Genomic DNA, 24903 nt, shown 5'->3' on the forward strand with positions numbered 1-24903 from the left:
AATCAAGAGGAAGGAGTAACGTATGATTGGGGAATGGGAGATGTTGGAGAAGGGAGAGATCATAAGGAAGAAGGAGAAAGCAAGCTTGAGGAGAGGAGGAGGCAGCAGAGAAGGGAAGAAAACCTGCATTAAGAGGAAGTGGGGAAAAGAAAGGAGATAGACAGTGACATCCAGACGGGACAAGCAAGCTTTGAAAAAACCTAGCAGGTCAAGAGAAATTAAGCGTTATTCACCGGAGTGACTAATGTACTCCTAGTCCCCTTTCCTCCACACTCTATGGGCGTCCCTCGCAAGGGACGGGAACGGAACCTCTTTTCCACCAGAAAAATACATTTCCCCTTTAAATTTACTGAGGTGCGGGGCACAGCCTCGGGAGCACGGGCTCCCTTACCCCACCCATCAGCACCATCCCTCAGTCACCTTATGACGCGTCCGCTGTATTTAAAGTGTAACAACCTCGCTGTGTCTTATTTTAGGGGGATGGATGGTGGGACATATGAAGGAAAGGGGACAAAGGACTAGGAGGATATTAGTCACTCCGGTGAGTAACATTTAATTATTCCTACGTCCCTGTCCCCTTTCCTCCATCTTGTATGGGCAATTACAAATGACAATGTCCTAGGGAGGAGAGCCTGACCCCTTATGCAAATAGATTGCACAGCAGCCTCGGCCAAATGCTGCATCAGCTTTGGCACTGGTATCCAAGCACTAGTGCTTGCAAAACACTGAAGGCGTGGCCCATGTTGCCGTCCTGTTGATAACCTGCCTGGGAAAGTGGCGCTGGAAGGCGACTGCCATCGCTTTAGCTCTTACCACATGCGCATGCATGCCCTGCAACAGCTCCTTACGTTGCACCTTGTATGCCTCCTGGATAGCCGCTGTCATCCATTGAGCTATGGATGCCTTGGGGGCCTGCTGTCCAGGCCTAGAGCCTCCGAATGTGACAAATAGCGCATCCGCCTTACAGATGCCCTTTGTTCTGTCTAGATAGACTTCCAACGCCCTCTGACGTCTAGGCAGTCGAGCGTCTTCTCTGCTTCTTCCTTGAGGTCCGGGAAGAATGTGAGGAGCACAACCTATGCGTTGATATGGAAGCACAACACCACCTTTGGAAGGAATTTGGGGTGTGTGCGGAGCACAACCTTGTCCTTGTGAAACCTAGTGTATGGCTCTGAGGCGACTAAAGTCTGGATCTCACTCAGCGAGCAGAAGTAATCCATAACAGAAGGGCTGTCTTTAGTGTGACCAACCTAATGTCTGCCGTGGCCATGGGCTCAAATGGTTTATTTGAAATAGCGCTTAGGACTACATTCAAGTCCTAGACTGGATGAAGACACTTGACTGGAGGGTAAAGCCTGGTCAGTCCCATGAAGTGCTTTTTCACCACAGGATTGGCCGAGGAGAGGACGGGAGAGTCCGAGTTCCTATACGCACCGATCGCAGCCAGGTACGTTCTACACGAATCAACCTGTACACCAGACCTGGCGAGATATTGAAACTGTGGAGGCGCCCTGCCAGTAACGATAAATGGTTGCAATTATTTAATGCAAGCTATTTCAACTGTGTGTGATATACCTAAGGCAAACATTACTTCTCCCCACATAGTAATCGGAAGTACATTATTGAAACATACACTCAACTTAAGTGGTGTTATTCAGCTTTTTATTTTGCTGTAGCTCGTATTTTTCTGGGTTTTGTTTTAAAGTAGAACACTTTGTACAGGGGTGTAGCGTAGCTATTACCCTCTGAGGAAGTGTACAATACAAATTATATTAAACAAGGTTGGACAAAACAAAAAGTACATCACTTGGTACATATATAAAATCAATACAAAGCAATACATCATACAAGAGAAACACAGGGACGTGAACAGAGTTCTAATACATGTTAGTACCCTACACATGCATTTCAATTGCATCCATATTCATCATCCCAGAGGAGCGTGTGTGCTGTAGCTCGTCTAGGTGGGAAATCTTGGGCAGGTCTACCAAAGCCAGGCAAAAGGGTGACCTTCTGATAGGTCGACGTCAGGAAAATAAATCTCAATTTAAAGTTCTAAAGGTGGACAAATAGGGCCCCAGTGGTGCAAGGTCCACCGAGGTTTCGGCTTTGAGAAAATGTCAGCCTTCTTCTAGGGCCAAGGCGAGGTCTCCCCTAAACAAAGAATATGTAAGAGGGGGAAGTTGATTAGAGAAGTATATTAAAAGATGCTGTGAATACAGCTATGAATAGATGGACTAAAAGTGTACACACAGAAGCAACAGATTCAAATCATGTGGTTTTCACATGTCCAGTAGACCACTGACCTTGAAAGGGCTGCACCCTAGGTGGGCACCCTCTGGCTTAGAAAAAGTAAATGGCGGAGCAAGTCCATTGATTGAAGCGCTCACAGGTCCAAAAAGGGGAGCAAATCACACTGGGGGAGGGAAAATGACACGTGATGTGCAAGTACAGGATGATAGGGGGTAATTCACTGTTGTGGTCACCGTAAATGGTAGGAGCCCTAGTAAGAACAGTTATCTTGAACAATGGAAGCTGGTGTGTATTAGTCCAAGGGCTTCCGAGCGCGGTTGTGTAGCGCCATCTGTGAGGTTGGTGTGTGTTAAATAGCGACCTTGTAGCCGCAGCTATGGGGCGTCGTCTCAGGGACGAGTACGGCGTCTTCCTGGAAAAATTAAAGGCGACAGGAAGGGCCCATCTGGATTAGCGGAGGGCTGGTATGTGGGAAGGCTAGATCCTAATAGCAAGATAGGATGATCTCACCTTGTAATTAGGAAAGTCGGGCGTGCAAGGAGTAGATTTGTGTATGCTGTGTCAGCAGCACCCGCGAGTGGAGCTGTGGCTATCCCGCTGTTGCGCATGTATCTGAGAGCAGTGTCGCGTGGGCATGCACCCAGTCGTGCCGTGTCCCGTAGTCATGAGAACGGGTCGACAGAGGCAGTAGCGTGCAGAAAGTGTGTGGGCAAGAGGAAGGTGCAGTCTAGAGATGGGAAAGGGGCTAAGGTCCACGGGGGCTGTAATTAACTAGCAGTGTCTGACGCATCGTTGGATGCACGGCTGCGTCCACAATGAGTGTGGGCCAGTGCAGGTGGCAATGCTTCCACCTGCGCGTGCGTTAGGATGCAGGGTCCCGTCTTCACAAGTAACAGATCGTAGGTCAAATGAATAGACACAGTCTCTGCTGGAAAGCGTGGCAGGACAGTGTGAAGCCAACAATTACGGGAACTGCCCCCTGGCGGCTTGTTGGGACTGAGCCTATGTGGACTATTGAAAGAAAGCCACCCTGGGGTGGGCTGTTTATATAAGCAGGGAGGATGGCTGACCCTTTAAGTATAGGGGCCAGATGGTTGTGCCTCATTGAGTCCTGTGGATATGGATTTTAACTTAAACATCCACCAGGATTCTTTAAAGTTCAGTGAGTTTGTAATGTTACTAGTATTTAGCACTTTGTCCAACACCCACCACAAGAAATGATCTGGTCCATGCTGGAGTTCTAGAAAATGGGATGCGAGGAGGGCTGTGTGGGTTTTGCAACAGATTCTCGATCTGTGTTCACCAATTCTTTTATGAATTGGTATTGATGTCTGGCCCACATAGCGCAGGCCACAGGGACATTCAATGATGTAAATGACGTTAGATGATTTGCAGTTGGAGAAGTGACAACTGCCATTCCTTGCTGTCTATAGTGAACAAGTTCATTTTTCTGGTGAGTTTACATGCAGTACAGCTGCCACACGGGTGGTGGCCACAGATTTCTCTCAAGTTCCACATGGAATATCCTGGGTTACTTTTGCTCATTGTAGCATGGGTAGGTATGTCCTTCAGATTCATGGATCTCTTCAGTGCCATTCTAGGTGTCGGCTCATTGGTTTAGGCTTAGTTGGACCAATGGCCAGAATGTTCTTAACAGGGCTTTAAATTTGGTGGTGTCTGGTCCCAATGTGGAAACGCACGTCATGATGTCTTCTTTGGGGTGTCCTGTGGGTATGTAAGAGTAAGGATTCTCTAGGCGTAAACCGTGCACTCTTGAGTGTTTCAACAATTTCTTGGGGTAGCCTCTTATCGCCAATTTATTCTGCAGTGCCATGGCATGCGTTTTGAATTCCTCAATTTCTGTACAGTTCCTCCGGACCCTTAATTGTCCGAATGGCAGGTTGTCCCACAGGTTTTTCACGTGATGACTTTTGTAGTTTAAGACTGAAGATGGTGCACTCCAATATGTTGTTTCTGGGTCTGATGGTAAGATCTAAGAAATTGATGCCCACATTGCTCTTATTCGTGGTGAATTTGATCTCCTTCGTGCGCAAATTAATCCAGTTGAAGAAATCCTTCAATGTGTTGTTTTCTCCTTTCCAAATAAAGATTATATCATCTATGTAACGATGCCATAATAGGATGTTATCTAAGAATGGGTTAGAAATGTTCAATACATGGTCATGTTCATATTCGGCCATAAAAATGATGGCCATGCTAGGGGCAAAGGCAGCCCCCATGGCTGTGCCACAAGTTTGTAAGTAAAAGTCTTCGTCAAATGAAAACAAAGTTGTTAGCAAGAGCTAATTCCAATAGCTCCACTATAAAGTTGGTGGGAACCTTCTTCTGGGTCATGTTATGTGTTAGGTGGTGTCTAATGCATTCAACTGCTGAATCTTGTGGAATGCTGGTGTATAAACTCTTAATGTGCATAGTAACAGTTGGGTTGAAAGGCTGGTGTTCAAATGTTACTACGGCGGCCATGGTGTCCCTCAAATAGGTGGGAGTTTTCTGGTTAAGCGGCTTGAGGAAGTGATCAATACATTTCCCGATTCGTTCTAAAATAGAGCCGCACCCCGAGACAATGGGTCTACCTGGGGGAGAAGTGCTGTTTTTGTGCAGTTTGGGGAGGGCGTAGAAGGCAGGAATTCTGCCTTCTGAAGTATTCAAAAAGATCTCCTTATCGGAAATCAAATTTGTTGCCAATGCAAATTGGGTCATCTCCTGTATTTCCTTTTTATGTCTACTGTGGGGTCTTTTCTTTGTTTTTTGTAATTTCCTTCTTCGTTGAGAAGTGCCATGACCATTTCTTTGTATTGGTCTGTACTTTGGACTACAACGCCTCCCCCGTTGTTCTCCGCTTTTATCACCAGGGATTTGTTTTCTGTTAGGGTCTTAAGTGCTTTGCGTTCACCTGGGTAAGGATTGAGTTTCTTTTGTAGTGTACTATCTTGTAATTTATGTTTTATACATTTCTCAAACGTCAGGATCGATGGTGGCATCTCATTATTTCTGGGATTGAAATCAGATTTGGTCCTGAGTCTTCTTGCTGGATGCAACGTTCTATGTCCTTGAAGTAGACACTTCTTCTAATTGTCTTATACAAATCTGGTAGTTCCTGATCTAGCTTAAGCCAGTGTGTGTAGTTGGTAGGAACAAAGGATAGTCCTTTAGCCAATTGGGAGGTCTCTTCTTTCGTCAGCGTGACCCCAGACAAATTGAAGATAGGTATTTTTTCTATTATCTCCTGCGTCTCCGGTTCGGTTGCCTCCACTGGGCGAAGTTTTAAAAGGGCATTGGTTGTAATTGTCTCTTCTGGACAACCTTGTCCGAAAAAAGGCACCATGGATGGTGGCTGGAATTGTCTGCGGTTAGCATATCTTCCTCTGATTACGGTTTGATCTTCTCCCGAAGAATCAGAACTGGAAGTGTCCCAGAAGGAAACCCCCTTATGTCTGTTTCTTACTGGCCCCGTTTGATTCATTAGCCTTTCTTTTTCTTTATTTTCCTTATACTCCGCAGACAAGTATGGATATACTTGTTCGAGTTTTAAGTTTTTAATGTCTTTAGCCAATTTCTTGCGCTTTTTTCCAGTGTGGTGGACATGGAAAGATACAAGGTCTTGTTGATCTCTTTGAGTTTGTCACGTGCGTTTTCCAGAGTCTCATAATTCAGGAATTCTGTTTCTTCTATTTTGAGATCTTTAGATATTTGTAAGTGTATTCTCTGGGGCGATGTAATTGTTAGAACCATGAGATCCCTGCTGCATTTAGTAGATATTCTGCTAATTCCTGGCATGTTTTCTTTGTCATCTAGGAATAAGGCTAGTTAATTTCGGACCAGAAGATCAAGGAGGACCATATTCCCTCAAAAAAATGACCATGTACTTCAGTCCTAAAGCATTTTTTCTTTAGGTTCAGTAAGTCATCTCCTGTTGCTGTGGAGGCTAAATGTTGTTGGGAGCCTTCCATATTGACCTGGCGAGATGGGCTGAAAATGACAAAACTTGGTCGAGTGTGCATGTCAGTGGGTTCACACTGTTTTCCTGAGCCCAAAGGCAGAATCTTGTCAATTTGCTTTTGTACGGATTGCGTGTAGCCTGGCTCCTTGGCTGATCTCCAGATTGTTGGAAGACAGCTAAAGGTGCCGGAGCGTCAGCTGCTCAGGAACCAGGGCGCTAGGGCTAGTGTCTCCAAAGAGTGGTGCAGCACTGTGCATCCCGGCTGCGCTAGTAGAGGACCATCTTGAGGGGGGGTAGAATCTCCAGCTGAATTGACATCTGCCATAGGTCTGAGAACCAGGGGCACGCCGGCCAGCACGTGCCACAAGGATGATTCTGAGGTTCTTGGAAGTCCTGATCTTGCTCACTACCCTGTGCATGAGCAGTGTGGGAGGAAATGCATACGCCCACATCCCGCCCCAGGGTATCTGGAGTGTGTCCCCTAGTGTTGCGCCCCCCCCCCCACAGGATATGCACTGCTGGCACATCAGATTGTGACCTGTCGCAAAGAGGTCTGTTGTTGCGTGACCCCCATCTGCTGAACACCTCCTGGAGAACTCTCCCGTTCAGCTGCCACTCGTATTGTCGGCGGCCAGCCGGCTGAGCGTGTCCACTTGCAGATTGGACTCCCCCAGAAGGTGTACCGCTGAGTGCCACATTCCCGGATGCCAAGGGTCAACGTGCACAGCTGCTGGGATCTGCTGCCCCCCTTTTTGTGATATTAAACATGCAGATCGTATTGTCTGTCTATATGCACACCGACCTGCTCTTGATGGTCGGTTAAAAAGACCTGAATGCCAACTGTAGAGCCATGAGATCCAGCCAGTTGATGTGATTCTGCTGGTGGGTCAAGGTCCAAAGACCATGTACGGAGTGCGCACCCAGAATGGCTCTCCAGCCGTGGAGCAAGGAATCTGTGTTAATGGTGTAGTTTGTGGGGGCAGACGGAAGGGCCTGCCCACCAGAATATTCTCCGCCCATTGCCACCAGCTCAGGTCGTGTTTCAGGTGCTGTGGAATGGAGTTAGGGGCCCCCAATTGGCCAGATTTATGATCCCAGGAATCTGCGAAATGTAGCTGGAGCCTCCTCATGCAGAGCCTGGTGTATGGGATTGCCAGGAGACATGCTGCCAACACCCCGAGAAGGTGTTGATACCACCAGGCTGTGGGGCTCTATCAGCTGCGGAAATGGGAGATTGCCAATAGGATCGCTGTCACTTTGGCCCTCCCCCCCCCGGGGAAAACTCTGCTGCTGTGTCCCCCACAACAAGCCCAGAAAAAAAACAGCCTTTGAGTAGGGGTGAGCTGCGATTTCTGGTAGTTTATCGAGAACCCCAGTTCGAATAGGATGGAGAGGAGTCCGCCCGCTAAGTACCGGACTTGCTCCAGAGAAGAACCCCTGAGTAGCCAGTTGAGGTACGGGTAGACATGTAACCCCTCTGATCTGAGGAGAGACGCCACTGCATTCATGAGCCTTGCAAAGAGTCTCAGAGCTGAATTTAGCCCAAAGGGCAGAACTCTGTATTGGAAGTACAGACCCATGACCTGGAACACGAGGGAGGCCCGGTGAGGCTGCACGATGGGAACGTGGACATACGTGTCTTTCAGGTCCAGGGAACACGTCCAGTCTCCCCCACACAGTGTCCCGGCAATAAGCGCTGGCATCACCATCTTGAATTTTTGCAAGGGTAGGTAAAGATTCAACACCACTCGCAGGCTCACCTGGTTCTCCTTCTGGATAGCGAAGATGCAGGAGTAAAAGCCCTGCCCCTGCTGGAAGGGGGCCCTTCTCTACCGCTTCGCTCTCGACAAGGGAGCAAATCTCTGCTTCGAGTGATGTGCCGATCTGTGGAAGGGGAGGGGATCTGGGAGGGGAGAGGAAAGAGGTAGCCGGAAGCCCCAGTACACTACTGAGTGGGCCCAGGCGTCTGCAAACTTCACCCGCCAAGCCTGACTGTGCAGGGCCAGCCTGCCCCCGAGTAGGGGTGCTGTGGAAGTGACGCGTAGCATCATTGCTTCTTTTGGTCAGAGGCTGCTGCAGAGGAGGGGGACTGAAAAAAAACATATGCGTTGTTTTGTGGTGCTTTCTCCGGTTTCGACTGGGAAATCTGTCGGGCTGCCTGACTTTGCGGTCCTGGAACACGTGCAAATGATTTAGTATGGCCAGAGATTTTGCTGTCTGGGAGCTAGTCTTTTTGTTCAGCTCCTCATCGGTTGAGGCATGGAAGAGATTCTCCCTCGCCCCCCGCCTTAATTGAAAGATCGCGGATTCTGTCTTGGACATCTTGGTTGAACCTAGTGGCCTTCAACCAGGCAGTGCGCCTCATGTCTGTTGCCAGACAGATCGCTCTATTCACCGTAACGATGTGTCCCACCGATGCCTCCATGATATCTTGGACTCCTATTTTTGCTTCCGCCAGACCTGCACTAAAGGAGACTGGTTTGTCCTTCGGGATATCGTCATGGAAGTCTGATCTCCCCCCACAGGCATTGGTTAGCCGCAGTGAGGATTGCGTCTGCGTTGGCCTGCCCTAGATGTAGGCCTGCATTTGAACAGACCTTGTCATATGAATCGAGGGTCTTTTCCTTCCTTGTTGAGCAGGGCTGTAGTGGCGGTACTGGAAGAGGAAGACTGGGGTTTGGCGTACATAGACACTGCAACGTTACTGTTGACAGGTGCTGCAGGTGTTTAGAGAGCAGTATGCTGTCCCCCTCAGTTTTCCTGAATCTAGCGTCAAGCTTCTTGTTGACCAGTTGTGTGGTGTGGGCCTTGAGCCAGCCCTTTTGGCCAAAGCCTCCACATCTTTTTGTAGGGGGATGCCCGACCAAGCCTCGGCCTTGATTCCGAGGACCTCCAGCTCCAGGGAGCTCCTATTGTGGCTGGGGGATACCCAGTCCGTTCCAGGAATCACAATACTCCCTGGCATTTCTCCTTGTCTGTTTGGTGGGCTGACGGGCCTCAGCGCCCGCTTGAGAGGCATCCCACCTTTGAGGTTCGGGAGTGGCAGCCATCTTGTCTCTGGCCGCCATTTTGTCTGCGCCTTGTACACGTGGACCTGCAGCTGGCATGTTCCCGGGTTCGGCCTGCATGCTCGTCCGAAGCGGCACGGCTCAGCCGTGCACCTCGGGTGTAGACCTAGCAGGCGGTAAGCCCTTGGCCTCCTAGCCGGTAGTGCTGGCTCTGGGTGGAGGCACCCCCTCTGGTAAGGGCTCAGTAACAGGGCGATGCCCCTTGGGACATGTCCCGGTGATTGTAGAGCTCCGAGGCCCCTCAGCTGCGGGACAAGCAGGGCCCTTGGACCCCATCAGCCATGAGGCCGGTAGCTTTGTGAGCCGCTGTGAGGGCCAGACTGACCCCTCCCGCCAGAGGGCTTCCCCACGAAGGAGTCTCCTTGGAAAACAACACACCCGTCTTCTGTGTCTTCCTCCGGACGCAGTCTTTAATGTTCTGTGGGGAGTCCTATTGAAGAGATCCCTCCAACGCTCGAGTCAGTCCTTGAGCAACCTGGCCATGAGGGAGTCACACGCGGAGCATCCGTCCCAGCCGTGGTCCTCACCAAGGCACTGAAGACAGAGCGTGTGAGGATCTGCTGTTGGGAAGGAACCATCGCACGACGGACACCTGCTCAAGCCTGTCGGAGCAGACATGCGCCGGGGACAGAGCTAGGGCACCGGTGGACGGTGTTCCCAAGTCTGCAATAGAAAGAAAAAAATGTAATTAAACTAATGGGGAAGCGCCTTGAATTAAGAGGCTAGGCCTCACCCGGGAACACTGGTGGAGCGCTACGTTCCCATCGATGCAGAAAAGGGGACTGAGGTGTGGTGCCAGTGGGCGGGGTTCAGCAAGCCTGTGCTCCCAAGGCCGCGCGTCAATAAATTTAAAGGGAGATGTGTTTTTCTGGTGGAAGAGAGGTTCCGTTCCCGTCCCACGCACAGGACGCCCATACAGGATAGAGGAATGGGGACGGGACATAGGAGTAAGAGGAGGAGTCAGGCAGCAGAAGGTGGAGCCTGTGAGGCCAGAGTTGTACTGGGGCCAGAAAGCCAGGGCTGAGACAGGTGAAAGCCTTGTTGACCTGGGCACAAGAACTGTCAGGGCCCAAACCTAACAACTCTGAACAAGCAAGCGTGAGGCTTGCCATGATCCATAATAGAGGTCTGGTGGAACGGGTAAGACTGCCAAGAAAATGAAGGAACACTTGCCATCCCAGCAAGATAATCCCTGGTAACGCATTGTCGTTGCCAGAGAAGAAATCATCCATCGCCTGATTGGGGAACAAAACAGCTTCAGCATCCACTGCAATGAAAGAATCATTGGTGCAGAAAGAGCTGGGAGTGACTGTTGTACGGACCTTACCTACAATCTATTGTTAAATTTTAAATCAAGGGTGACGCCCCTAACAAAGAATACCTTACGCAGATTACCTGCACTTACCAGTTTTGCTGCCCTCTCTGTGTTTACAGAGATGAATCCAACTTTGGTTTCCAGTTTTGCTCCTTTACTGGTCTGTACAGCACAAGAAACATCTGTTTTGTTACCCCCAAAACTGCCTCCCAAGTCCTTTGTTGACCAACTGCATAACGAGAAATTTGTGTTGAAAGTGGGAACAATGAAATCTGACTTAAAGCTTCCACCAAAGATAATGCCTCCTCCCTTGAAGGGGATTCCCACCTCGAGTAGGGCCAATCCGCCATACTGTGTTACTCCTAAAGCAGCTGGATTTGATTTGTACATTGAAGTAGACAGAGTAGTGTCTGTTGCCTGAGGATTCATGATGGGTAACTAACTGTAGCCAGAAGGTATTTACCAACAATTAATTCTGGTGAGTACTCTCCCTCGTACCTCCGCACCACCGACCACCATAGAGTTGCAGGTGTAAAAGGATTACTGTAAGCCAGCTGAAGCAGAGCACATTAACTACTCCCCATGCTCTTTTGGTGTGGAGAATACCCTTACTGTCTTCCACACATGGGCCATGGGAGAATCTTAAGGGTTCCAAATCAAATATTGCGGAACGGTAGCGCTCCCCCTGCTCATGAAGTGGTGATGAGGGATACTGCCAACTCTGATAGTCATGCAATAAATGTGTCAACATGCACCTCAGCCCAGTGCAGCATGGCGCCAGCCTGGTGTTACTGCTCATTTTGGAATCAGGGGCCTCACTGCAGTGCACAAATCACTTGCCTGTACCAAGGGAGACAACACAAATTACTACTCTTTAAAACAGGCACCTGTGAAAGTAGGGCTCCACTTTAACTATTAATTAAGTAAGTTAACAGCATCTAGTGCCATGTGCAGCCTCAAAGGCACAAATACATTTCATAGGATTATTAAAGAGCAGAAGAACAAGTTACTTACCCCTACTAACGTTCTTTCGATTGGATCCTCGCACATATTCCTCATCTTAAAATAGACTCCGAAAGCAGTAATAATTTGGAGGTAGGAGTACAAATTGTTTTAATTGTTGTTGTGGATTGAATGAAGGATCGCTTTTGCAAATTGTCCTTCCCGACTGGAAGATGAATCCAGGCAGTAATGTCTCACAAACGTGTGAATGGACGACCAAGTGGCCGCTGAATAAATGTCTTTGATTGGGACACCTCTTTGAAGAGCAGCAGAGGTTGCCATGCCCCTTGTGGAATGTTCTCTCAAGCATTCCAGCAGGTTCTTTGCCCGCTAACCTGTAACATTGGCTAATAGCAAGGATAATCCATCTGGATATGGTTTGTTTTGTAACAGCTAAACCCAATTTAGGGCCTGTATAGCCAATGAATAATTGGTCATTTTGACGAAATCTAGCCGTTCTTGATGTGTAAAAACTGAGAGAACTTTTTGGGTCCAGTCTATGTAATCTTTCCTCTTCTTTTCCAGGATGCGGAGGTGGATAGAAAGTAGGCAAAATGATTTTTTGCGAAAAGTGGAAGTCGGAGACTACCTTAGGTAGAAAAGAAGGTTTTACCCTGAGAACAACCTTGTCTTTATAGAAAACTGTATGTGGGGTTTTACAGGAATGAGCCAGCAACTCCCTTACCTTGCAGACTGACGTTAATGCAATTAGCAAAACACTTTTGAAGGTTAACAGTCTTAATGGGCATGAGTGTATAGGCTCAAAAGGAATGCATGTTAGACATTTTAACACCAGGTTAAGATCCCATACAGGGACTCCGAATGAACTGGTGGAATTACATCAGTATGAACTTTTAGAAATTCAACAATCAGAGGGATTTTAAAATATGACTCCTCCTCTGAAGAGCGCCTGAAAATAGATAGTAACCATTAAGTTGTTCCAATCTGGAGCCCCAGATTTGCCAAATGTAACAACAAAAAAACACCACAGGTGTGTCACATAGAAAGGGATCCACATTCTTATACCCGCACCAGCTGCTGAACTTGTTCCAACGGCAGCACTAAAAAGATTTTGTTGCTGGCCTTCTGGCCGAAAGCAAGACCTCCATTACATCATCGGGAAGGTCCCAATCCTTGTATCTCAACCTCTCAAAAAACCATGTGTGAAGGTCGAGTCTTGACCTCTGGACGGAGAACCCCGACCCTCATCTTGTGAGAGAAGCTCCTCTCATTGTGAAAGACGCATTGGAGGCCAGTTGGACATGTCGAGAAGGTCTGCGTACCACGTCCTCCTGGACCAATCCGGGGAAATTAGGATCATGTGTTTCCAAAATGTTCTCAACCTACTGATCACATGAGGAATGACGGGGACTGGAGGAAAGGCGTAGAGAGTGGAACTTCCAAGTCCACTACAAACGCATCCCCTAGAGCTCCTCTTGGGGGAAATTCCATGGAGCAGAACAGGTCACATTTCCGGTTGAGACTGTTCGCGAACAGATCCACTTGAGGGGTTCCACAAAGGGTGAAGATCTCGAAGGACTTCCTGAGTTAATTCCCACTCGTGGGAGCAAAATCTGCCTGCTCAGAGGCTCTGCTGCCGTGTTCTCCTGTCTGGATAGGCGAACAGCAGATCGAGAGATTCCTTCTTGAATTGCCCAGAACCAGAGCTGCATTGCTTCTCTGCACAGTGGTAGTGACCCTACACCTCTTCTCTTTTTGAGGTAGTACATGGCCATTGTGTTGTCTGTCATTATCAGAATGTTCTTTCTCCGTACAGAGGGCAGGAAGGCCTTCAGCGCTAGTCCGATTGCCCTCAGCTCCAAAAGGTTGATGTGTAGTTTAAACTCTGATGGAGACCAGCGACCGCTGATGATCAGGTCATTGGCGTGGGCTCCCCACCCAGTGAGTGAAGCGTCCATCACTACAGTTATCTTTGGCCATGGCTACCAAAAAGATTCTCCCTTGAGAATGTTGTCCTTGCAAGCCCACCACAGAAGGTCCTGAGAGACTCTGCTCAGAACTTTCAGGTGGTCTGACATTCTTCCTGAAAATTGGGAACATTGAGTCCTGAGAGCCCATTGGAGGTATCTCATTCTGAGGCGGGCCTCTGGCACCAGAAAAATGCAGGATGCCATGAGACCGAGCAACAGCAGAAAGAAATCGAAGGCCAGAAGATGCTGGGCACTCTGGAATTTAGTGACAATCTGCAGAATATGTTGAGCTATCACCTCGAGGCGAGGCTTTCCTCAAGGAAGCATTCAGGACTGCTCCAATAAATTGGAGTCTTTGAGATGGTATCATGTGGGAGTTCTTGTTATTGAGGGAGAAGCCTAGTCTGTGAAGAGAGTGGCAGGTTACGCCGAGATGTTCCCGGGCTTGCTCGGGTGAACATGCCCTGATCAGCCAATCGTCTAGGTAGGGGTAGACATGAATCTCCCCCCCCCCCCTCTCCTGAGACTTCCTGGTGAAAACCCTCTGGCAGAGGTCAGCCTGAATGGCAGAACTCTAAACTGATAATGACAACCGCCAACCTCGGGTACTTTCTATGCGTGAGATGGATAGGCACATGAAAGTATCCTGAAGGTCCAATGACACCATCCAGCCTTGGGAGTTGGAGAGCCTGAAGGATTTGAACGAGTAAGCATCTTGAACTTGTCCTTCCTGAGGAACTTGTTCAAGTTTCTTAAGTCCAAGATGGGTCTCAATCCTCAGTCCTTTTTGGGAATCAGAAAGTAAGGGGAATACCAACTCTTGTTCATTTCCGCTACACGTACTTGTTCTATAGCACCTAGCAGGATCAGAATTTCTTGCACAAGGAGCGGATCCGGCCGGAACATTGAAAGAGTTGTTCCCCAGTGGATGATCCGGAAGTCTTTTTTTTAAAAGTAAGGTAGTAATCTTGGGCTACGGTTTCCAGTGCCCAAGCATCTGAAGTAATGCCCCGCCATTCTTTCAGATGCTGAGTCAGTCTGCCTCCCACAGGGGTCTTGTGAGTCAAGACCTCGAGTGGTTTTGAGGCAGCTGAAGAGGTGGCTGAGGGTAAACTTGCTGCTACTTGGGTTGGCTTAGCACCTCTCCCTCGTCCACCACAAGGGAATCTTCTCTGACCTCTTTGACCAGCTTGTGCTCTTCCAATTGAGGGGTAGAATCGAAAGGACTTATCCCTCCAATAAGATGAACCGCAATAGGGGTGTTGAGGCGTCTAATGGGCCGCTCAGGTATTTAGCCGCTGCTTTTGAGGTCTGCAGCTTTTCCAAACTATCATTACCTTTTCTGCCAAACAGCCTCAAGCTGTCAAAGGGCATGTTGAGGAGTCTACACTGCACATCTGGTGCAAATCCAGACTTAAACCATGCAAAACTGCGTAACACTGTGCTAGTTGCCATTGATCTGCTGATACTGTCTGCAGCATCCAGACCTGACTAGAAACATTCACCCATTGCCTCCTTACCATCCTTGATTGCCAGGAAGCCGTCTCTTTCTTCGCCTTCCGGGATGTGGTCAGCTGCCATAGCTACGCAGTCCCACAGGGTAAACGTAAACCTTCACAAGGTACAAGTTGCGTTAGTTGACTTTAATGCCATACTGCCAGCAGTAAATATTATTCTCACCCAGGCATCCTCTCTCATCATCCCTATCAGGAGGGATGGATGGGTATGCTGACTGCTTGATAGATGTAGCAGCCTGAACCACCAACTTTTCTGGTGTTGGCTGTTTTGTCAAATACTCAGGGTCACTGCTGGTGGATGGTCTATTTTCCTGCATAATTTGTATTCATTGCAGCCGTAGTCTGTGGTGTCTCCCAATGTGCTGAGACCCTTTTTTGTAATACAGTGTGAAATGTCAAAATTGGATGTTTTTGGGGACCCTGATCCAAAATATCTGTCAGGTCATCCTGCTAAAAAAAAGGAGTAGGTCTGCTCCAACCTAAAAACCCTATGACCTTACCCTTCAGTTTCATATATGAGGAGTCAGCATGGTCAGTAGATTCTGGTTTGCCAAATTCCAGTTCGGGAGAGGTATCTAAACCACTGCCGGACTGAAGGTTATCATATAAGGTCTTTTAATCTAGACTCTTCAGAGTTAAAATCATCTGGCACATTAGGGGTGACACATTGTAACCCAAATGGTGGTGTGTTATCATCTGAAGGTTCATTATCTTCATAGATGGAAATTAAAAACTTACAATCTTTCTTGGGCAAAGGTTTGAAAACCTTTTCTTGGGTTACCACTGACTTTGACAATTTCAAAGTAATCGTTGACAACGGCTTTGAAGTCTGAGTAGTTTTTGTGGTGTCGACATGGATACTGGTGTCGACGGCTACGATGCCAACGGTGTCAGCAAAGGCGTCGACTTTGCAGACTTCTTATGCTTTTTCAAAGGAACCCTCAATGGACTGGATTCATAACTTGTCAAAGCCCTCAACGATTTGTCATCAGATCGAGACTTTTCTCGATGGATTACTGGCTTACAGCTCGGTTTTGAAGATTGCGTCTTTGACTTCCCTTTGTCGTCTTTAAGCAGATCGACAGGGGCATGGCCTTTCTGCTTGTCCTTCGAAGGGGTCGGGCCGCATTCTCGAATATTTTAAGCATTTCATTGCGAAACGCGTCCCATTTTGCTGGTGAGTCCGACTTAGTAGGACATTTGATTACCTCAGCCGAGGAATCGCTATAGGTTGAAGGTGACTGTGATGGCGTTTCTTGGCCTTCTTCAAAGAAGATGATGAAGAATGGCGTGATCGACTTCTCGATCGAGACCGTTTAGATCTTTTTTGTCGAGGAGAATCCCTCGACTCACCAGTGTTTCTCTTTGAGTTCTTCGAAGAAGACTTCAAAGGCAACCCCCCCACTGCCAATTTACCTTTACGCTCCCTTAGAGCCTTTTCGGTCATTGCCTGATAGGAGTTGCAGTCAGAGGTATGGTGACCAGTACCAATGCACCACAGACGTATGCAGTGGGGGTCGGTGCTCGACATCTTCGATCCACAGTCTTGGCACTTCTTGAAGCCTGTTTTAGGCATTGATGAAGCCGACGGGAAAGACATTTGCGTAGATTGAAAATAACTATCGAAGTTCACAGAAGAACCAAAGCGCGCCATAATTCTTCAAAGCATTAGTTTGGAAAAACGGAACTAAAGCCAACGGGCACTGCGTGTCCTACTTATACTGATGATGACATCAACAGTCGAACGGAGTGCCTCGAGGGACATCGACTCGACGAGACGGCACAAATCTCCCCATGTCGAAAAACATTCCAAAGCAGCTGAAGTTGGAAGACTAATTTTCATAAGATGAGGAATACGTGGGAGGACACAATCCATTCGAAATAAAGTTCACACAATTCCAAGATACTCTGTACATCAACACAATAACAGTGCAAACACAAAAGTAGAGCAGAATGATTGAGATATTTATATCGCGCTCAGAACAAACTAAATCGTATCTAGGTGCAGATGGAACAACACAATATCAATGGGGAGCAAGGGGAGAAAAAAAAAAGACTCAAATACGATTGATACAGCCCAAAGTCCAGGCCCTGATAATATTCCCACCTTTCAATCACTTGAACCTGGGGGATTTTAGGGCTTTAGGAAATTGAAGGAGCGATTTCAAAGTCCGAATTTCCATCTGAAGACTGTTCCAGAGTTTGGGTCCATAAACTGCAAATCTTCCGTCAGCCCTGAAAACACAAAGGGATGGTGGAACTACCAACAGAGGTTTAGCCCCTGAACTCAACCGACATGTAGATTGATATCTGTGAATTGTATTTGACAAATAAAATGGTGCAAGATTGTTCAAACATTCAAAAACTATACGGAGAACGTTAAAATCAATTCTGTCCTTTACAGTCAAGCTGTTTTTTCAAGCTTTGGATATCGAAGTTTCTTTCCATTAACGCCCAAGTGCCAAGGACCAGCTATTTCGTCCTCAGCACTAGATTTGGAGTGTAGAGGACGAGATAGCACGTCCTTTTAAACACTTGAGTGTGCGCAAACGCTGGACGGGGCAAAATATATCTGTTTTTACTGGGGTTTGGGGGGTCACTAGATCATCTGGAATGGCTTTTATAAAAGGGGCGGGGTGGTCCTCTTCCCCCTCCTGCCCCAAATGGATTGGGCATGTCATTTAGCCCTTCCTGCCAATCTGCCCCTAAGCGGGGGTGGGGAGGCAGTCCTCTCCCCCTCAGGCCCCAAATGTTTTTTATTGTGCCATTACATAGTGATTTTGCTGCGAGTGGGGGGTGGTTGTGAGTTTTTATTTTTGATTATGGGATGAGTGTGTGGCCAGCAAAAGAAGGACGACTGCTGCTTTGCATAAAAACAAACTACATTGCTGGGCAACAATGGCACTAGACATTGGTGTGGTGCTTATTCCCTGTGCACAGTATTTTGACAGAGGAAATGAGCACCATACTAAGTGTACATTGCGTGTTCTGAAGGAATGAACTTTGTGACTACCCCCCGTTACTCAGTATAGCAAGCACATGGAACTGTACGTCTCATGCTTGTGCAAAGCATGACACATACGGTTTCATATGTTTGCGCTGTTGAGTGGGGGAGTTTAGTCAGAAACGTGTGTTCTAGTAATGCAAGCGTTCATTCCTTCAGAGCATGCAATGCACACGTGCTATGGTGCTCATTTTCTTGGTCACAAGAGTCACCCAGAAAAGCATGAGAGACATATGTACAGATTTAGACAGTTTCATTGTTTGAGCTTGGGCTGGTGTGCCAAGATAGGAGCATGATGGTTTGGATTTTCTTTGCTGGGCTGACCACAGTTAATGTTTTTTGTTTCGTTTACAGGTGTAGTACTGTTGAAGATTCTCCTTTGTTACGCAAGTAGAGAATGTGCTCTTTTCAACATTGTACATTATTACAGGGGGGCGGATTGTCTGTGGGGTGGGTGGGACTGGGGCTGCATTGTTGGTGTGGGCGGGAATTAATGCTCTTGTCTATAAGGAACTGAGCGTGGCAAGACCCCTTTTGCCGGAGCACAGCGCCATCTTGTTCCAGACCAATTCCTTCTCTGTGCATGGGGAAGTATTTTGGTGGGCTGGGATACCATTGCAGGGTCCGGCCACGAAATGCCCCCCACCCTTCATTCCAGCAGAACATTGATGTTCCCCCGCAAGGGCAATTTGGAGGTTTTGGGCCACCATTTTGCCACCCCAGGAGGCAGCAGTGCCCACAAGTGTATGGGGGGGGGGGGTCCTTTCGACCCCCCCCCTCCTGTACATTCTGTATGGAATGAATCTTATACTCATCCAATCGCAGGAGACAGCCCCACATTCTGTCCTCTAAAGACAGAGGACAGGAGCTATTGGATGACACAGACTCCATTTTATACTTCCCCAAACTCATCTTTTTACTAGGCCGCACAATGATTTCCAAAAGCCATCCCTCCCACTTGTCCAGTGCCGCGCACAGCCTGCCCGGCTCCCCCACCACCCCCTCCTCTGTCTGCATCGCACAAGCTCTTTTCTCACGGAAGCCCAGGCGCGTATTTTTGCAAACAGATAAAGTGTTCTTTCTCTGAGCTCACTACTCTGTGTGTGACCGGAGCAGAACCCCTGCCTGTGTGCCCATCCGTCTCCACAAACCTGTCTATGGCCCATCGACCCCGCCCACCTCAAGAAGCCACAGTCCCCAACCTCTCTTGGTGCAGATACACATCTGACCCCCATTTTATGAACAGGCCAACAACCCATCCAAGGTCTAATCCCCCACCGTTATATTTCACTAGTAAACCTTACACATGTCGGCTTATATCATGGGACATCAAATAGAGCAAAACGTCCAAAGTGGGCACCTGGGCGCGGGCTTCAGAGTTTAACTGTCCTTAAGGTTCAAAGAGCAAAATCAATCAGATATCGAACAGAATGAACTCCACAGCAGCCGCATGACTGTCCACTTTTTCCAATTGTTATTTGTTGCATGCCTTCAATTCCTGTTTTGCTAAAATAGATTAGTTAGCTATTTTTCATTGTGTGTGCCCAGTTGACCCAGGTGCTGCTCAACGAACACCCAAGCCTCGAGCCAATCCGGTGCAACTGTCTCTTATGTATCCACAATATTTCTGCACGTTTAGCCTATGACATTCAAGTATTATGTACCTATAATAGTGATGCGTTTCAATCTTTTTTTTTCTTCTTCTTGTGTGTAACATTTAATAAGCTCAATCTACATCCAGAATAATGTACATGAAAGGACAATAGTTTAAACAGAGCTCAATGGGTAACCATGGTATCTGAGTGCATCAAGAGGAAAGGTGATTGTGTGCGAGGCTTCAACGTGAATTCAATCAACAGCACTCCCACACTTTCACAGTTTGATCTACACTTCCAGTGATTACGTAGGGTGCCGTCTTGTGGAAATCCAAAGAGGTAAAAGTGTTCATGCGCATTAAGAGTCTTCATGCATCGCTTGTTCTTGCAGTCCCAAACATGGAGAGTCTTGTCGTCGGCCTAGCTCATAACTAATTTTCCACCCGGATGAAACATCATGCCTCGTACCCAGTTATCATGACCAACGAGTGTCATAAGGCACATTCCAATGCTTATGTCCCACATCTTAATGGTCTTGTCTCGGGATCCTGAAAGCAGGAAAGGTCCAGGTTTACCAGTCTTCTTTGTCTCAGATCCTGTAGCATCCAAAATAGTGGGATACAAACTTTCTGGGGCCCAAAAAATGCATCCTACAACATGTTTGTGTTCTCGGAGCTCGGCTCTACATTCCTTGGTTGCTACAACCCAAACGCGCACTGTCTGGTTGTTGGAACAGCTAGCAATCGGGGTGCTGTATTTATTAGGCCAAACCACATGTACCCATTCTCGGTGCACTGTAAACATTTTCATACAGTAACCAGTTTGCACTTCCCACATTTTTATGGTTTTATCCCTTGAAGCAGACACTATATGATCTCCATTTCGCATGACTGCTACCGAAGAAACATTGTGATCATGGGCGTGCATAGTTTGGATGCACTCAAACCCTTGGAAATCCCAGAGTTTAAGGGTCATCATATCAGCGGAGCAGGAGGCAAATAACTTGCCAGAGTGATCGAAGGAAATATCTTGTACCAAGTCAGTGTGTCCTTTGAGCGTACGTTCAAAATCCCCAGTCTCGTAATCCCATACTATAATTGTTGCATCTTCTGAAGCAGAGACCATAACACTGGAGGGAAAATGACACAAGTGACAGGTGTTTCAATCTTATAATGTGCTGCTCGTGTAATGTTTAGCAGAGCGCTCTCAGAGCAGCTGAGTTCTCTGTGTGCATCTTTTATCTGTTATAAAACTTTGTTCAACTTACAATCTATCCTCTGGTCTCATTCACTATTGGAGTGTGTCCATTTATTCCAATTTTGAGATCTATTTTGGGGGATGAGTTCATTCATTTGGTGGCCCCTTTGACTTGATCGGATTTCTCCAAGACGTCCCTGTACTGCGGGGAGATACGGGTGCACCCATCAAGACCACCCCCATCTACGGCTGACGAGTATTTAAAACGCGTACGATCCCGAGCAGGTTCCGCGGGTCCCGACTTTGCGAATACCCAACTGCTCTCTGGAGCCGGGCACGGCTTGATTGGGGGAAGCACCCTGATTGTGGATAGACCGCAAACTGAGGCTCTCGGAAAAATGTGGATACGTGAGTATTGATTGCAGGAAGAATTGAGGTGGGATAGGGATGGAGTAGAACTAAATAAGGGGAAATGAGCAGGACAAAATAAGTATGAATGAATAGAGTGAATGTTCAAAACGAAGCGCTTCCTTTTCCGTGGCCATTAGGTTTTTTATATTAACGAGTAAAGGTGATGAAATAAGAGGCAATACGGGAACCTAGCTCCAAAAGGGGGTGGAAGGCGGCCCGGCATTGTACTGTCTTGACCAATGCAAGTAATAAAAGGAAGAGAATAAAGTAGGAGCCAAATATATTTAGTGGGCTCGGGAAAATAGTATTGTTGACTTTTTAGTATTCTACATCTTTTTGAAGAGCGGCTCAGGAGGGGCCAGGGTGAGGTGAATGAGCAGTGTGAGTGTAGGGGAAAGAATGTTCTGAAGCAGGGTTGAAGAGTTGAAGAATTATCTTAAATATATGTTTTATGTTGTCAGTAAGGTGCTTTGGTCTGTTTCGTTAAACTGTCAATTGGTTTATGTCTTAATGTGGTTTTTCTTTTATGCAATAATTAAGACAATACAAGAAATAAGTCATATGCTTTGAAGAGTAATTTGAAAAAATTGTTGCTAAGATACCAGAAGGTTGAAATGTTAACAGTGTTGGTACAACCAGAGGCACCATGGGGGCAGACACGCCACTCCCGACACATTTGCAAACACCTCCCCTTCTATAGCTAAAAAAATATTGAAATGCCATGGGCAAAGGTTAACAGAGATTAAAGGGGATGGGTCGTTTCAGATCTGGTCAGAAGAAGGGTCTTTTGATAAGACTGTGCTGGACCTTGTAGCAACCTATTTAATGGCTAAATATAAGGGGAAACAGCTTCAAAATAGAAGAGAGGTGCTGGATTTGTGGAGGATGCTCGACGAAACACCCCCCCACAGCAGGTAATGAGAAGGGAGAGAACAATATGATCGCAACTGAGGTGGAGGGGGAAGAAAAGAGCAAGGAGGGAGGAGAGCCAAAAAGGTTATATCCATTACTGACAAAGTCTGCTGAAGAATATTGTGCCCCATTATTTCTGCCCCAGTCAAGGGCACCAACTGCCCCCGCAGCAGCTCCCCCTTTCCCCTATGATCCCAAAGGCCTATATGGTCCGACAAACACGCCTCCAACCCCTGTTAGACCCACAACACAGGATTTAGGAGCACAAGTGACCAGTACTCAAGCAGAATTAACCCGATTAAGGACACTATGTGAAAATACACTGTCGTCGACAGGGGGAGGGCAGTCACAATTGTCGCCCCCATTAAGTATCATCTGTGTGATACCCAAGAATGAATGGAAGTCTGTGGACTTCCTCTTCCGTATAAACAGTACTCCGATTAGAAGAGTACGGGTGGAAAGAGAGGGTGACCCTGTAAGTACAGGGTATGACAGCGTGGCATCTGAAAGGGAAGAAGAATGTTGGAGTGATATTGACGAGTATGAGGAAGGGCTGTAGGAGGGGCCCCGCAAGTGAAGTGTCAAACACCACAGGTGGGAGGGGAAGAGAAAGGGTGGCAAGGAAGGCTCTGAAATAGGTTGGGAAGAATGGCATTAGCAAAGAAAAAAGGAGTAAAGGTATGTAAAAACAGGGGGAAGACAAATTTTCAGATGCCCCTCATTGATAAGGGGGCGGGAAGATCTCATTATGTGCCCTGGGCATTAATGGATAACAACACTTTGTTGAAGCCGCTTCCTCCGATTTCTGAAGGCACTGGGAAATGGATATATGCTTTTGAGAAAAACCCAGCAGGGGCCCCAATGGCCATAGGGGACATCAAAAGCCTTCTAGTATCTGTGGTGGGTGACCAAGCTGACGGAGTGTGGGTTCCCGGGAGTAACCATAAGCAATGATAGGCACAATGGACCATCCTTTAATAATGTAAGAGCACAAGTGTGGGATGCACTGCAGAGAACCTTTCCCGACACCCCTGATCTACAGTCTGTAATGCAATGCACTATGGGGGATGGGGAAGATCCTGCGCAATTCATTCTCCGGGTGCAGGATATGTGGAGGGCGGAGACAGGCACAGCCTGGGATCAGTCTACCCCCCTCTTCTACTTCATTATCAAGAGAGGGCTCCCGAAGCAGGTACAGAAGGTCCTTGATAAAATTGCTGGGATAGAAGCCAAAGGTTGGCCCGAAATACAAAGCATCATAGTACACCATTGCAGGAGGATCAAAGAGAGGGAAAAAGAAATTGCTCAAAAAAGATTGGCAGACAAAACCAAACTAGTACAGAGCAAGTTAGTGAAAGTCATAGCGGTAGCAGCTGCACCACCCTCAGAACGACAGGGAGAAGGAGAGGAGGGTCAGATAGCATTACAGGCCAGGATGGCAGCGACATGGACAGCAAACGGGCAGGGACAATGGGATGGAGAACAACAATATGGTGGGCCCCAGTGGCAAGGAAGGCCTGGAAGAGGTGGGTCCCGGGGGCAACAGGGGGGTGGGGGGGGACGGAGGGCTGGGACACAGAGGAGGAGGACAAGGAGCATGTTGGTCATATCAGAGGTGGGGTCATTTTGCTAGGAAATGTCATTCGTCCTATGGCGTATTATCAGCACACACAAAGATATGACAACGGACCAAAATATGGACATCCCCACCCAGGCAGTCCTTATGGGTTACCCATGGGAGGTTATGGACAGGAGGTACAACATGACAACAGGTTCACGCAAGGTCCCAGAGCGCCGCCACAAGGGGTGCAGACACGATTAACAAGCCAAAGCCTAATGGGAGATACACACAGTAACCCTTTTGCCACTGCTGCAAATGGGGCACCTGCGCCATTCCGAGGAACAGCCCTGGTCCGAGAGAGCGTACTCTCCTTCCAGGGGACCAACACACACCCAGACTAGGACGCCCACAGAGAGCACTTGCGTGTCCAGTCCTATCAACGACCTTGCGTCCAGACAAGGAACCGCAGGTGGGGGCAGAGATAGATGACAAACAGTTCATCTTCATGGTGGACTCAGGAGCGGAGAAGAACAAGTTACTCTCTTACCTGGTAACGTTCTTTCGATGGGATGGTCCGACGACGTATTCCATATCTATGACAGTAATCACCACAGCTGTGCTGCTTTGGAAAATCTTCGGCGTCTGCGTCGATGACGTCGATATGCCGCCCTCGAGGACCTCCTCCGACGGCCGACGTCACTGGATGTTATAAGTAGGATGCACAAAGCCCGTAGCCTCAGTTGTAGTTCTTTCCCAGAACGTATGCCGCCAGTCTTCTGCCAGTCTGACACACAAAGCCTTGCGGAAACGTAAGCTGCAATCGCATAAGAAATTCTGTAGCGGGGAAGGTAGGGAGGGAGCAATATGGAATACATCGTCGGACCATCCCATCGAAAGAACGTTACCAGGTAAGAGAGCAACTTGTTCTTCGAGGGGATTGGGTCCTCCGACGTATTCCATATATATGACAGACTCCCAAAGCAGTACCAATGCAAGGAGGTGGGAAAAGAATTTAGAAAACAGAAATTTAGCATGCCCAATCAAATTGCGGAGTAAAGGACCGCCTTGCCAAAGGCCAGATCCTGCCCCCGGATGGAATCGAGGGAATAGTGACGTGCAAAAGTATGTACCGAAGCCCAGGTGGCTGCATCACAGATGTTACGAATAGGAACACCC

General features: G+C 47.8%; 1 protein-coding gene and 1 pseudogene across 4 annotated transcripts in view; both read right to left on the minus strand.

Moving 5' to 3' along the window:
- Nucleotides 1-24903, minus strand: part of AP4E1 (adaptor related protein complex 4 subunit epsilon 1) — an 822644-nt gene that overhangs the window by 256425 nt on the left and 541316 nt on the right. The window lies entirely within an intron of this gene.
- LOC138504851 (lissencephaly-1 homolog pseudogene) lies at nt 19821-21423 on the minus strand (annotated as a pseudogene).

This window comes from Ambystoma mexicanum, chromosome 11 (genome assembly GCF_040938575.1).
Source record: "Ambystoma mexicanum isolate Mex_15411 chromosome 11, UKY_AmexF1_1, whole genome shotgun sequence".
In the NCBI taxonomy this organism is placed as follows: Eukaryota; Metazoa; Chordata; class Amphibia; order Caudata; family Ambystomatidae; genus Ambystoma; species Ambystoma mexicanum.